Source organism: Myotis daubentonii, chromosome 1, assembly GCF_963259705.1.
Source record: "Myotis daubentonii chromosome 1, mMyoDau2.1, whole genome shotgun sequence".
In the NCBI taxonomy this organism is placed as follows: domain Eukaryota; kingdom Metazoa; phylum Chordata; class Mammalia; order Chiroptera; family Vespertilionidae; genus Myotis; species Myotis daubentonii.
The window spans coordinates 101,341,313-101,354,762 of NC_081840.1; the positions used below are offsets into that span (position 1 = coordinate 101,341,313).

Genomic DNA, 13,450 nt, shown 5'->3' on the forward strand with positions numbered 1-13,450 from the left:
TTCATTGTAGTTTATTTCTAATATTATGCCATTGTGGTCTGAGAAGATGCTTGATATAATTTCAATCTTCTTGAATTTGGAGAGACTTTGCCTGTGACCCAGTATGTGGTTTATCTTTGAAAATGTCCCATGCACACTTGACAAGAATGTATATTCCATGGCTTTGGGGTGAAATGTTCTGAAGATGTCAGTTAAGTCCATCTGATTGATTGAGTCAATTTAGGTTTGCTGTTTCTTTGCTGATTTTTTGTCTAGATGATTTATCCAGTGATTTCAGTGGGGTATTAAAGTCCTCTACTATGATTGTATTGTTGTCGATCTCACCCTTGATATTTTCGAGGAGTTTTTTGTGTGTATTTGGGTGCTTCTGCATTGGGTGTATATATGTTTACCAGGGTTATACCCTCCTGTTGTATCGATGGCCTTCAGTTTGAGGTCTATTTTCTCAGAAATAGGTACTGCTACCCCAGTTTTTTTTCCCCTTTTGCCAGGAATATATTTTTCCATCCCTTCACTTTCAGTCTGTGTGAGTCCCTTGTTCTAAGGTGGGTCTCTTGAGGGACAGCATACATATGGGTCATGTTTTCTTATCTATTCAGCCACTTGATGTCTGTGATTGGAGCATTTAGTCCCTTTTCATTTCAAGTTATTATTGATAGACTAGGGGCCCAGTGCACGAATTCATTCACCTTGAAAGGAACTGTGGACTGTGAGGCTACGATGGGCACAGGGACGGGTCTCAGCCCATCCTCTGCGCCCCCATCTAGCCCTCCCACCTTGGCCTCCGGTCCCCTGTCTGCCGGCTGCCCCGCTCCCACTGCTGCTGCTCCCACATGCTGAGGGCACTGGCCCCACTCGCACCTGCTGATGGCACAGAGTGATTGGGGCTGACGCCAGCAGCAGGTGCAAGTGGCGGCTGCTGCCCCAATTGCCCTTCAGGAGCAGGCAGAGGTGGAGAAGCCCTCAGAGGTGATCGAGTCCGGCAGCCTGCCAGCTGATGGTGCCAAGTGATCAGGTGCAGCACCAGGCACCGAACGGCGGGTGCAAGCGGTGGCTTCAGTGCCACCAGCGGGTGCAAGTGCTGGGCAGGACCATGGTGCGCAGGAGCAAAGCATTTTCAGTAACCACCAGAGGCTCACCCTGATGACAGCGACCAGCACCCCACCTTGGTCTGGTGCCACCGCTCACCTGCTCCACCATCCTGCTGTGGCCAACTCCTGTCATGTTTTGCACATGCCCTCTGGTGGTCAGCACATGTCATAGCAACCGGTTGTTTGGTTTTTCCAGTCCCACCATTCAGTCTATTTGCATAATAGACTTTTATTATATAGGATACTTGTTTGTAGCCATTTTTATTTTTTTGTGCCTGTGTTCCTTCTTCCCTTTTTATTCTTTTTACACCAGTCCCTTTAGCATTTCTTGCATTGCTGACTTGGTAGTGATAAATTCCCTTAGCCTTTCTTTTTGTCTGTGAAGCTCCTTATTTCCCCTTCAATTTTGAATGATAGCCTTGCTGGATAGAGTATTATTGGAGTCAGTCCCTTGCTTTGTTTTCTTCCATCTTGTAGCCTGATGTGTTTCTGTTGAGAAATCATTTGATAATCTAATGGGAAATCCTTGTACATAACTTTCTGTCTCTTTCTTGCAGCCTTTATGATTTTCTCTTTGTCTTGAACGTTTGCCATCATAATTATGGTGTGTCTCAGTGTGGGTCTTTTCGGATTCATTTTGTTTGGGACTCTCTGTACTTGTGTGACTTTCTTGCCCACATCAGGGAAGTTTTCTGACATTATTTCTTCCAGTAGCTTTTCTAACCCTTGTTCCTCTTCCTGTCATTCTGGCACCCCTATTATTCATAAGTTGCTTCGTTTCATGTTGTTCCAAAGCTCCCTTAGGCTCCCCTCCTATCTTTTAATTTTTTTCTCCAATTACAGTTCAGTTTGGGTATATTTTGCTTCCTTGTCTTCTAATTCACTACACATGACCACACAGTCCCCTTTCACTCCCTCACTCACACCCTCTCCCTCTTCCATCTTCCTGCCTCTGTAGTTGTAATAGTATTTTATTACTATTATTTTTTTCTCATTAATTTCTACTTTTTAAATTATTTTTTAATCTTTATTGTTGAAAGTATTACATAGGTCCCCCATTTCCCCCATTGTCCCCTTCAAGCCTGCCCTTCCCCTTCCCCCACCCTTTACTACCATATTGTTTGTGCCCATGGGTTATGCTTTTTTTCTTTAGTATTTTTTACTTAACATTAAATTTAATGGGGTGACATTGGTTAATAAAATTATATAGATATCAAGTATACATTTCTATGATACATAGTCTGCATGTTGTATTATTTCCTTACATTATCTTTTCATTTATTGTTTTCTAATGTTTTGAGTTTTACTTTATTTGATTTTTGTGTTAATATTTTTGGGGCTATGAGTTTTCCACTGATCAATGCTATACATTATGATATGCATTGTTTTAGTTATTAGTTTTCAGAAATTCTGTAATTTCTATTCCCTATTCACTTAAGAATTGTTCAGTAATATCCTAATGGAAGGTCCTTTTTGATTACATTTTTACAGTCCAATTTTATTGTGTTGTGATCAAGGAGTGTTGTTTGTAACATTGCCACTTTATATAACCTACTGGTTTTCTTTATGTCTTAATATACAACCTGATTATGTGATTTTTTTCCCATGTGCACTTGAAAGAAGGTATGTTTTCTATTGTTTGAGTATAGTCCGGGCCTGTCAGAATGTATTTCATATATTCTACTTTATTACATTGTTTCTACTTTATTACATTGTTTGCTTTTTAAAATATCATCATTCATTTTTTTGTCTACTAAACCTGTCTTAAATTGTTTTATATAGGTGATTATGTTACTTGGTATATAGATACTCTTAAATGTGTTATCTTCATTGTGGAATGTGAGTTTTAACATTATAAAGCATCCTTATTTGTCCAGAGAAATGCTGTTTTGGTTTAATATTTTCTTTAGGGGTAGTATCTTCCACTTTCTTAGTAATTCCATTTTTGTGATGAATATTTGTCCATCATCTTATTTTTAACTTTTTGAAACATTGCATTTAAGGTGTGTCTTTTTAAAATATATTTTTATTATTGATTTCAGAGAGGAAGAGAGAGAGAGGGAGAAATAGAAACATCAGTGATGGGAGGGAACCATTGACTGGCTGCCTCCTGCATGCTGGGATCAAGCCTGAAGCATGTGCCCTGACTGGGAATTGAATCATGACCTCTGGGTTCATTGGTCAATGCTCAACAACTGAGCAACACTGACTGGGCTAAGGTGGTGTGTCTTTTATATATAGCACAATATTCATTGATTCATGTTTCTTTTAATATGCAAGTTATGATCACATTGATATGATTCTCAAATGTTAGCATGCGAAGGAATCTACTGGGGGGCTGGTTTATACACATATTGCTGGCCCTACTTTCAAAGTGTTTGATTTAGTAGGATGAAATGAGGCCTGAGAATTTGCATTGGTAACAAATCTGGTTGTCTAGGTCTTGGGTTCACACTTTTAAAAAAAATTTTTTTTTTATTGCTTAAAGTATTACAAAGGGTATTACATATGTGTCCTATTTTTTTTCCGCCCTTGACAATCCCCAGGCATTCCCTACCCCCCAGTGTCTTATGTCCATTGGTTATGCTTATATACATGCATACAAGTCGTTCGGTTGATCTCTTACCCCCCCCTTCCTGCCCCCCCAACCTCCCAGGCCTTCCCGCTGCAGTTTGACAATTTGTTTGAGGCAGCTCTGCTTCTGTATCTATTATTGTTCAAAAGTTTATAATGGTCTCTATTATCCATGAATGAGTGAGATCATGTGGTATTTTTCCTTTATTGACTGGCTTATTTCACTTAGCATAATGCTCACCAGTTCCATTCATGCCTTTGCAAATGGTAAGAGTTCCTTCTTTTTTATAGCAGCATAGTATTCCATCGTGAAGATGTACCACAGTTTTCTAATCCATTCATCTACTGATGGGCACTTAGGCTGTTTCCAGATCTTAGCTATGGTGAATTGTGCTGCTATGAACATAGGGGTGCATATATCCTTTCTGATTGGTGTTTCTGGTTTCTTGGGATATATTCCTAGAAGTGGGATCACAGGGTCAAATGGGAGTTCCATTTTTAGTTTTTTGAGGAAACTCCATACTGTCTTCCATAATGGCTGCACCACTCTGCATTCCCACCAGCAGTGCACAAGTGTTCCTTTTTCTCCACATCCTCTCCAGCACTTGTCGTTTGTTGATTTGTTGATGATAGCCAGTCTGACAGGTGTGAGATGGTACCTCATTGTTGTTTTGATTTGCATCTCTCGGATGATTAATGACTTTGAGCATGTTTTCATATGTCTGTTGGCTTTCTGAATGTCCTCTTTTGAAAGGTGTCTATTTAAGTCCTTTGCCCATTTTTTGATTGGATTGTTTATCTTCCTTTTGTTAAGTTGTGTGAGTTTCTTATAAATTTTGGAGATTAGGCCCTTATCAGATATGACATTGGCAAATATGTTTTCCCACACAGTGGGTTTTCTCGTTGTTTTGTTGATGGTTTCCTTTGCTCTGCAGAAGCTTTTTATTTTGATGTAGTCCCATTTGTTCATTTTCTCTTTAGTTTCAAGTGCCCTAGGAGCTGTATCAGTGAAGAAATTGCTTTGGCATATGTCTGAGATTTTGTTGCCTTTGGATTCTTCTAGAATTTTTATGGTTTCCTGTCATACATTTAAGTCCTTTATCCATTTTGAGTTTATTTTTGTGTATGGTGTAAGTTGGTGATCTAGTTTCATTTTCTTGCATATATCTGTCCAATTTTCCCAACACCATTTATTGAAGAGACTATTCTGGCTCCATTGTATGTTCTTGGCTCCTTTGTCAAATATTAATTGAGCATATTGGTTCGGGCCGATTTCTGGGTTCTCTATTCTATTCCATTGATCTATATGTCTGTTCTTGTGCCAGTACCAGGCAGTTTTGAGAACAGTGGCTTTGTAATACAGCTTGATATCTGGGATTGAGATCCCACCTACTTTGTTCTTTTTCAGGATTGCTGCAGCTATTCGGGGTCTTTTTTTATTCCAGATGAATTTTTGGAGAGTTCGTTCTAGATCTGTGAAGTATGTTGTTGGTATTTTAATGGGAAGTGCATTGAATTTATAGATTGCTTTGGGTAATATGGACATTTTAATGATGTTGATTCTACCAATCCATGAAGACAGTATGTTCTTCCATCTGTTTATGTCTTCCTCTATCTCTTTTTTCTGTGTCCTGTAGTTTTCTGAGTAGAGGTCTTTTACCTCTTTAGTTAAGTTTATTATTCCTAGGTAGCTTAAATTTTGGTGTGATGGTAAATGGGATTGTTTTTATATTCTCTCTTTCTGAAAGTTCACTATTGGTGTATAGAAATGCCTCAGATTTCTTGGGGTTAATTTTGTATTCTGCTACATTGCCAAGTTCATGTATTAAGTCTAGTAGTTTTTTGATAGAGTCTCTAGAGTTTTGTATGTATAATATCATGTCGTTTGCAAATAAGGACAGTTTTACTTCCTCTTTCCCAATTTGGATGCCTTTTATTTCTTCTTCGTGCCTAATTGCAATGGCTAACACTTCCAGTACTATGTTGAACAGGAGCGGTGAGAGTGGGCATCCTTGTCTTGTTCCTGTTCTTAGGGGAAATGGTGTTAGTTTTTGTCAATTGAGTATGATGTTGGCTGTGGGCCTGTCATATATGGCTTTTATTATGTTGAGGTATAATCCTTCTACTCCCACCTTGCTGAGAGTTTTTTTTTTTTTTATCAAAAATAGGTGTTGGATTTTGTCAAATGCTTTTTCTGCATCAATTGATATGACCCTGTGGTTTTTTTCTTTCAATTTGTTTATGTGATGTATCACCTTTATTGATTTGCGGATATTGTACCATCCTTGCATCCCTCGGATAAATCCTACTTGGTCATGGTGTATGATCTTTCTGATGTATTGCTGGATCCAATTTGCTAAGATTTTGTTGAGGATTTTGGCATCTATGTTCATGAGGGATATTGGCCTGTAATTCTCTTTCATTGTGTTGTCTTTACCTGGTTTTGGTATTAGGGTGATGCTGGCTTCATAGAATGAGCTTGGAAGTGTTCCTTCCTCTTGAATTTTTTGTAGTAGTCTGAGGAGGATAGGTTTTAGTTCTTCCTTGAATGTTTGGTAAAACTCCCCTGTGAAGCCGTCTGGTCCTGGGCTTTTGTTTGCTGGAAGCTTTTTGATGACTGCTTCAATTTCTTCCATAGTTATTGGCCTATTGAGATTTTTAGATTCTTCCTATTTGAGTTTTGGAATGTTATATTTTTCTAGGAATTTTTCCATTTCCTCCAGGTTGTCTAGTTTGTTGGAGTAGAGCTGTCCATAGTATTTTTTAACAATCATTTGTATTTCTGTGGGGTCTGTTGTTATTTCGCCTATATCGTTTCTGATTTTGTTTATTTGGGTCCTCTCTCTTGGCATCTTTGTGAGTCTAGCTAGAGGTTTGTCAATTTTGTTTGTCCTTTTAAAGAATCATCTCTTGGTTTCATTGATTTTCTGTATTGTTTTTTTGGTCTCTATGTCATTTATTTCTGCTCTAATCTTTATTATCTCCTTCCTTCGGCTCACTCTGGGGCTTTCTTGTTGCTGTCTTTCTAATTCTTTAAGTTGTAGAGTTAGATGATTTACCACCATTTTTTCTTGTTTTTTGAGATAGTCCTGTAGAGCTATAAACTTCCCTCTCAGCACTGCTTTCATTGTGTCCCATAGGTTTTGGATTGTTATGTTTTCATTGTCATTAGTTTCCAGGATGTTTTTGATTTCTTCTTTGATCTCATTGTTAACCCAATCAATATTTAATAACATGCTATTTAGCTTCCAAGTGTTTGAGTATTTGGGGTTGTTCTTATTGTAGTTTATTTCTAATATTATGCCATTGTGGTCTGAGAAGATGCTTTTTATGATTTCAGTCTTCTTGAATTTGGGGAGATTTTGCCTGTGACCCAATATGTGGTCTATTTTTGAATATGTCCCATGAGCATCAGAGTGGAATGTATATTCCATGGCTTTGGGGTGAAGTGTTCTGAAGATGTCTATTAAGTCCATCTGATCTAGTGAGTCATTTAGGATTGCTGTTTCTTGCTGATTGTTTTTCTAGAGGACTTATCCAGTGATGTCAGTGGTGTAGTAAAGTCCCCTACTATGATTTGATATCTTCCAGGAGTTTTTTTTATGAATTTGGGTGCTCCTGCATTGGGTTCATATATGTTTACCAGAGTTATATCTTCTTGTTGTATTGATCCCTTTAGTATTATGAAGTGGCCTTCCTTATCTCTTATTATGGCCTTTACTTTGAGGTCTATTTTGTCTGATATAAGTATTGCTACCCCAGCTTTCTTTTCCTTTCCATTTGCCTGAAAGATATTTTTCCATCCCTTCACTTTCACTCAGTGTGAGTCCCTTCTAATGAGGTAGGTCTCTTGTAGACAGCAGATGTATGGGTCATGTTTTTTTATCCATTCAGCCACTCGATGTCTTTTGGTTGGAGCATTTAGTCCGTTTATGTTTAAAGTTATTATTGAAAGGTACTTGTTTGTAGCCATTTTTTTTGTGTGTGGCTGTTTTCTTTCTGGGCTTTTTATTTCTTCTTTTTACACCAGTCCCTTTAGCATTTCTTGCATTGCTGGCTTGGTGGTGATAAACTCCCTTAGCCTTTTTTTGTCTGTGAAGCTTCTTATTTCCCCTTCAATTTTGAATGATAGCCTTGCTGTATAGAGTATTCTTGGATTCAGTCCTTTGCTTTGCATCACTTTGTAAATTTCCGTCCATTCTTTTCTGGCCTGATATGATTCCGTTGAGAAATCATTTGATAATCTGATGGGGGATCCTTTGTAGGTAACTCTCTGTTTCTCTCTTGCAGCCTTTAAGATTCTGTCTTTGTCTTGTACATTTGCCATCGTTATTATGACATGTCTTGGTGTGGGTCTTTTGGGGTTCATCTTGCCTGCGACTCTCTGTACTTGTGTAACTATTTTCTTTCCCATATCTGGGAAGTTTTCTGACATTATTTCTTCAAATAGATTTTCTAATCCTTGCTGCTCTTCTTGTCCTTCTTGCAGCCCTATTATGTGTATGTTACTTCGTTTCATGTTGTCCTGAAGCTCCCTTAGGCTCTCCTCCTGCTTTTTAATTTTTTTCTCCAGTTGCTGTTCAGATTGAGCTTGTTTCTCTGCCTTATCTTCTAATTCACTAATTTGGTCCTCTGCTTCTTCTAGTCTGCTGTTGAAACTTTCCATGGTGTTTTTTATTGTAGCTCTATCACTTTTCATTTCTTCCTGATTCTTGCATAGGTTGTTGATTTTCTCATCCAGCCGGTGAATGAATTGTACAACCATTATTCTGAATTCTTTTTCTGTCATGTTGCATGCTTCAACTTCATTAATGTCCTTTCTTGGTGACTCCTCATTGTCTTTCCTCTGGGTCTTGTTTCGTTTCTTCATTCTGATTATCTCCCGATGGTTCAAACGTCGAGTTGCGTGGGCCTGGGCCGTGTGCAGTGGGAGCCTCCCACCACCCTAGTGTCACTGAAGAGCTCTGACACTAAGATGTGTGGTTGTTGTGTGTTGTTGGGAACCAGGCTCGCTCAGAGTCAGTGTTGTCAGCGCTCAATGTGGCCTTGTGCGCGCCCTTAGAATCAGGTACCCTGCCTGCACCGTGCTGAAACAGAGACCCCCCTGAAGCGTGTTGAAAACCAGAGCCCCCTAGCATGCGCCAGGATTCAGAGTTCCCCAGAATCCAGTATCAGAGTTTCTGTTGCTTTGCATGACCTTGCCTTGAGAATCAGGGTCTCTGTGTGCCCTTGCACCAGGAATTGGAGTCACTGGCTCTTAGTATGAATGCACAGGAAATCAGGATCTCAGGCACAGGTGAAAAGAAACACAGTCAAGTCACTGTTCTTGGTGCTGCCACCTGCCCAGAGAATCAGGGTCCCTGGGCCTGATGCGTGGGACCAATTCCTGGTGTTCGCGGGATTGCTCCTAGCCCAGGACTCAGAAGCCGGCAGTGCGTGTAGGCTCAGTTCCTGGGGTTCGCGCGTTTGCTTCCAGCCCAGGGCTCAGAAGCTGGCAGTGCACATAGGATCAGTTCCAAGGTGCTGGCGCACTTCCAGGCTAAAGTTCCTGGAGCACTGAGGCCCTGGCAAGGGGTGGGTCTATTAGTTAGTTACTCTGGTGCTGCCCGCAAGCCTGCAGGAAGGGGGGATGGGCTCTGTTACTCAGGGATCTGCCGCGGGGATTTCTGAACTTTTGGTGTCCACAGGTCTGTAGCTGTGGTCACAGGTCTCTGTCCCCAGTGGCTGCAGGGTCCTGGTATGCGTCTGAGATCAGACTGGGTGCTACTGAGGCCAGGATCCTAGTCTCAAGCAGCTCCGTTTCCCAAGATGGCGTGGTCGCAGTGTCTGTGCTGGCCACCCAGGAGTGTCCGCGCAGGGAGCGGGACTCCGCCGCCTAAGACTGCCCGGTTTAGCAGCCCCTTAGAAGACCTGCAGAATCTAACTGTCCCTAGCTCATACACACACACCACACAAGTCCGCACACTCCTCTATCACTTCCTTGTGCTCTCACACTGTCTCCCTCCCTACCTTCCTTCTGGTCGCCATTTTGGAACCCAAACTTTACCCATCCCTTCACTTTCACTCAGTGTGAGTCCCTTCTAATGAGGTGGGTCTCTTGTAGACAGCAGATGTATGGGTCATGTTTTTTTTTTCCATTCAGCCACTCGATGTCTTTTGGTTGGAGCATTTAGTCCATTTATGTTTAAAGTTATTATTGAAAGGTACTTGTTTGTAGCCATTTTTTTTGTGTGTGGCTGTTTTCTTTCTGGACTTTTTATTTCTTCTTTTTACACCAGTCCCTTTAGCATTTCTTGCATTGCTGGCTTGGTGGTGATAAACTCCCTTAGCCTTTTTTTGTCTGTGAAGCTTCTTATTTCCCCTTCAATTTTGAATGATAGCCTTGCTGTATAGAGTATTCTTGGATTCAGTCCTTTGCTTTGCATCACTTTGTAAATTTCTGTCCATTCTTTTCTGGCCTGATGTGTTTCTGTTGAGAAATCATTTGATAATCTAATGGGAGATCCCTTGTATGTAACTTTCCGTCTCTCTCTTGCAGCCTGTAAGATTCTCTCTTTGTCCTGAACATTTGCCATGGTAATTATGATGTGTCTTGGTGTGGGTCTTTTCGGGTTCTCCTTGTTTGGGACTCTCAGGGCTTGTGTGACTTTTTTCTTCCCCACCTCAGGGAAGTTTTCTGATATTATTTCTTCGAATAGGTTTTCTAATCCTTGTTCCTCTTTCTGTTGTTCTATTTTTCATATGTTGTTTCGTTTCATGTTGTCCCAAAGCTTCCTTAGACTCTCCTCCTGTCTTTTAATTTTTTTCTCCAATTGAAGTACAGTTTGGGTGTGTTTTGCTTCCGTGTCTTCTAATTCACTAATTCGTTCCTCCGCTTCTCGTAGTCTACTGTTGATACTTTCAATGGTGTTTTTTATTGCAGCTATATCGCTCTTCATTTCTTCTTGGGTCTTACTTAAGTTGTTGATTTTTCATCTGTTTCTTCTAGCTTCTTGTATATGTTGTTGATTTTTTCCTCCATCTGGTTTATGCACTCTAGGACCCTTATTCTGAATTCTTTTTCTGTCATGTTGCATGCCTCTGTATCACTTAGCTGCTTTTCTGGCAAGTCCTTCTTTTCTTTCCTTTGGGGGTTTCTTTGTTTACCCATGTTTGATCTCACCTATAGATAGATAGATAGATAGATAGATAGATAGATAGATAGATAGATATTGAGTCGTTCATTGGCTGCTCCCTGGGTGGCAGTGGCTCCTCGGGCTGTGGTTGCTCCTTGGGCGGTTGTGGTAGCAGCTGCTCCTCCGTTGGTAGCAGGTCCTCTGATGGGTGCTGTTCACAGCTGTGGTGGCTCTTCTGGCTGGTGGAGGGAGGCTTCACACACAGCAGCTGTTCCTCAGACAGAGCGTGTGGTGATCAGGAGGCCGCTGTTGCTTGGATCTACTGCGTTGATTTAAAGGCACAAAATACAACACAACAAGGCACGACATACCAGGCACTGAACACAAATGTATTTACGGTATTAATAACCCCAAATAAAGGTGGCCACCCGAGCTAAGAGAGTTGGGGTATAAGGAAGAGAGAAGAGAAAAAGATAGAAGAGAAAACAGAAAACAAAAAAAGTAAGAGAGAAAAGAGAATGAAGTAGAAGAAGGGAGGAGACTATTCATATGAGGAGAAAACTCTGATAGAACTGCCACTAATCCCAAAAAATTCCAGCAATGGATCCCTGGAGATGAATACAATCTACAAACAACCAATAATATCAAGCGAGGCAAGGGAAAACAGAAGCACAAAAATAACTGGGGGGGGAGGGGGGGTGGGAGGGGGTGGGAAACAGAAAAAGAAAAAGAAAAAGCAGAACAATTTCACAAACAATCCTTAAAAAAACCCCAATATACTCAACAATCAAGCAAACAACAACAAAACAATAGAGAAAAGAAGAGAAAAAAAATTTGGATAGTGAAGAATGTTAAGGGAGAGGTGTATAAGGATTTAGAGCAGGTGATTGGAAAAGGGATATATAAGTAGGGTGAAATTTAGACAGGGGGTAAAAAGAATAGGGAATATCTAAAGCAGGAATAGGGTAAGAGAAACAGGACAGCAAAAGGGGAAAAGTGGGGAAGTGGGTTTTAGCACAGAGGCAAAATTGAGGTAGAGGAAAATGATGCTAAAGCAGGGGTGGGCAAACTTTTTGACTCGAGGGCCACAATGGGTTCTTAAACTGGACCGGAGGGCCGGAACAAAAGCATGGATGGAGTGTTTGTGTGAACTAATATAAATTCAAAGTAAACATTACATAAAAGGGTACGGTCTTTTTTTTTTTAGTTTTATTCATTTCAAACAGGCCGGATCCGGCCCGCGGGCCGTAGTTTGCCCACGGCTGTGCTAAAGGAACAATGAAAATAGAATGGAGAATCTTAGTCCCAAAATAAAGAGAAAATAAAATGACACTTTAAAAAAATGGTAAAATGGTAACAGTAATAATACTGGTTAAAAATAAAAATGTAGTAATTAAAAGGTTAAAATTAGGTGATGAAAAAAGAAAAAAAATGGTTTCTTAGTTAAAAGGTGAAAAAATAATTAAAAAAATAATTAAAAATGTAATGAAGGTGCTTCAGATCTTCTACTCTTCTTTTTGGCACGCCAGGTATTCAGGAGAGTGTTGAATTTCCCTCTGATACACTGTTCCTCCGTGTTGTAAGCCACAGTCCTGACTTTAAGGCAGGCCATATTGGTTTCCCAGACAGCCTTTATCTGTGTTTACAGAAGAGTCAGTTTGTGGCTCTGCCTCTGGGTGGCTGTGTGTCGGGATTGACCTCCGAGGCTATAAGTCCTCTCTGATGAGGTGTTCTCTATTGTACCTGAAACTGGTTTGGTAAAGTCCTTCGCCCAGAGCTGGTTCCCCAGTCGTCACTCCCAGCTGTTTCCCAGGCTCCCCCAAAACAACCTTCCCTTATAGGCTCTGCAACTGACCCCAACTGGGTAATCCCATGCACTGGTTCAACAATCAAACGCACAGATTTAAGAGGAAGTGTAAAAACAAGAGCCTGGGAAGTTGTGCGAACTCGCAAGGCTCCACCTTCCAGATCTGCGTGGAGACTCTGTGCGCGCTCTGGCCCCTGGCACCAAGTAGCCAGCCGACTGGCAAAATCTGAGGCTGTCCGTTTGCGTCCAGTCCAACTGTGGGCTTATTTATAGTGTTCCCTTCTGTCAGCAGCCCTGGGGGAGCCCTTCTACACTCGTGGGTTACGCTGGCTCCAATGGCCGTGGACTTTGTGGGGTGCAGAGTACCCCCCCCCCCCGCCCCGCATGTTCCACTCTCCAACCTAAATTGCAAACCGCACCTTTGGGGGAAGTCTAACCTACTGTGGGGAGAAGCAGGGCTCCTCTGAGTTCATGTAGCTGCGCTGCTTGAGAGCTGTTGCTTCCAGGTTAGTAGCTGGTCTCTGGATGCCGGTAATAGCCACTCAAGATGGCGCGGTCTCCATGGCTGAGCTGGCGCACCGGGAGAGGTTTCAGCCACAGTCTTTAACCGTTCCCCTTTTCTAGGAGTTCTCTGTCTTTCCTGGCTGCAGACTGTCTCTCAGCTGAATCTCCTCTGCTTATTTGGGCTGTATGTTACCCGTTTCAGCTGCTCGCCCTTATCTGCTCCGGGACAAGGCACCAACATGTCCATCTAAACCTCCGCCATTTTTTTTTCCGGGTTCACACTTTTTGAACCATTGATCTATAGTTAGTGTTGCAGAAGGGAAACTTTAGGCTATCCTGATATTTTTGTTTTGTTAAGT

The 13,450-nt window shown here is 41.2% G+C and overlaps 1 protein-coding gene across 1 annotated transcript in view; it reads left to right on the top strand.

The window, feature by feature from the left end:
- The window catches only part of LOC132231028 (coiled-coil domain-containing protein 7-like), a 189,415-nt gene that overhangs the window by 47,555 nt on the left and 128,410 nt on the right, over positions 1-13,450 (top strand). The window lies entirely within an intron of this gene.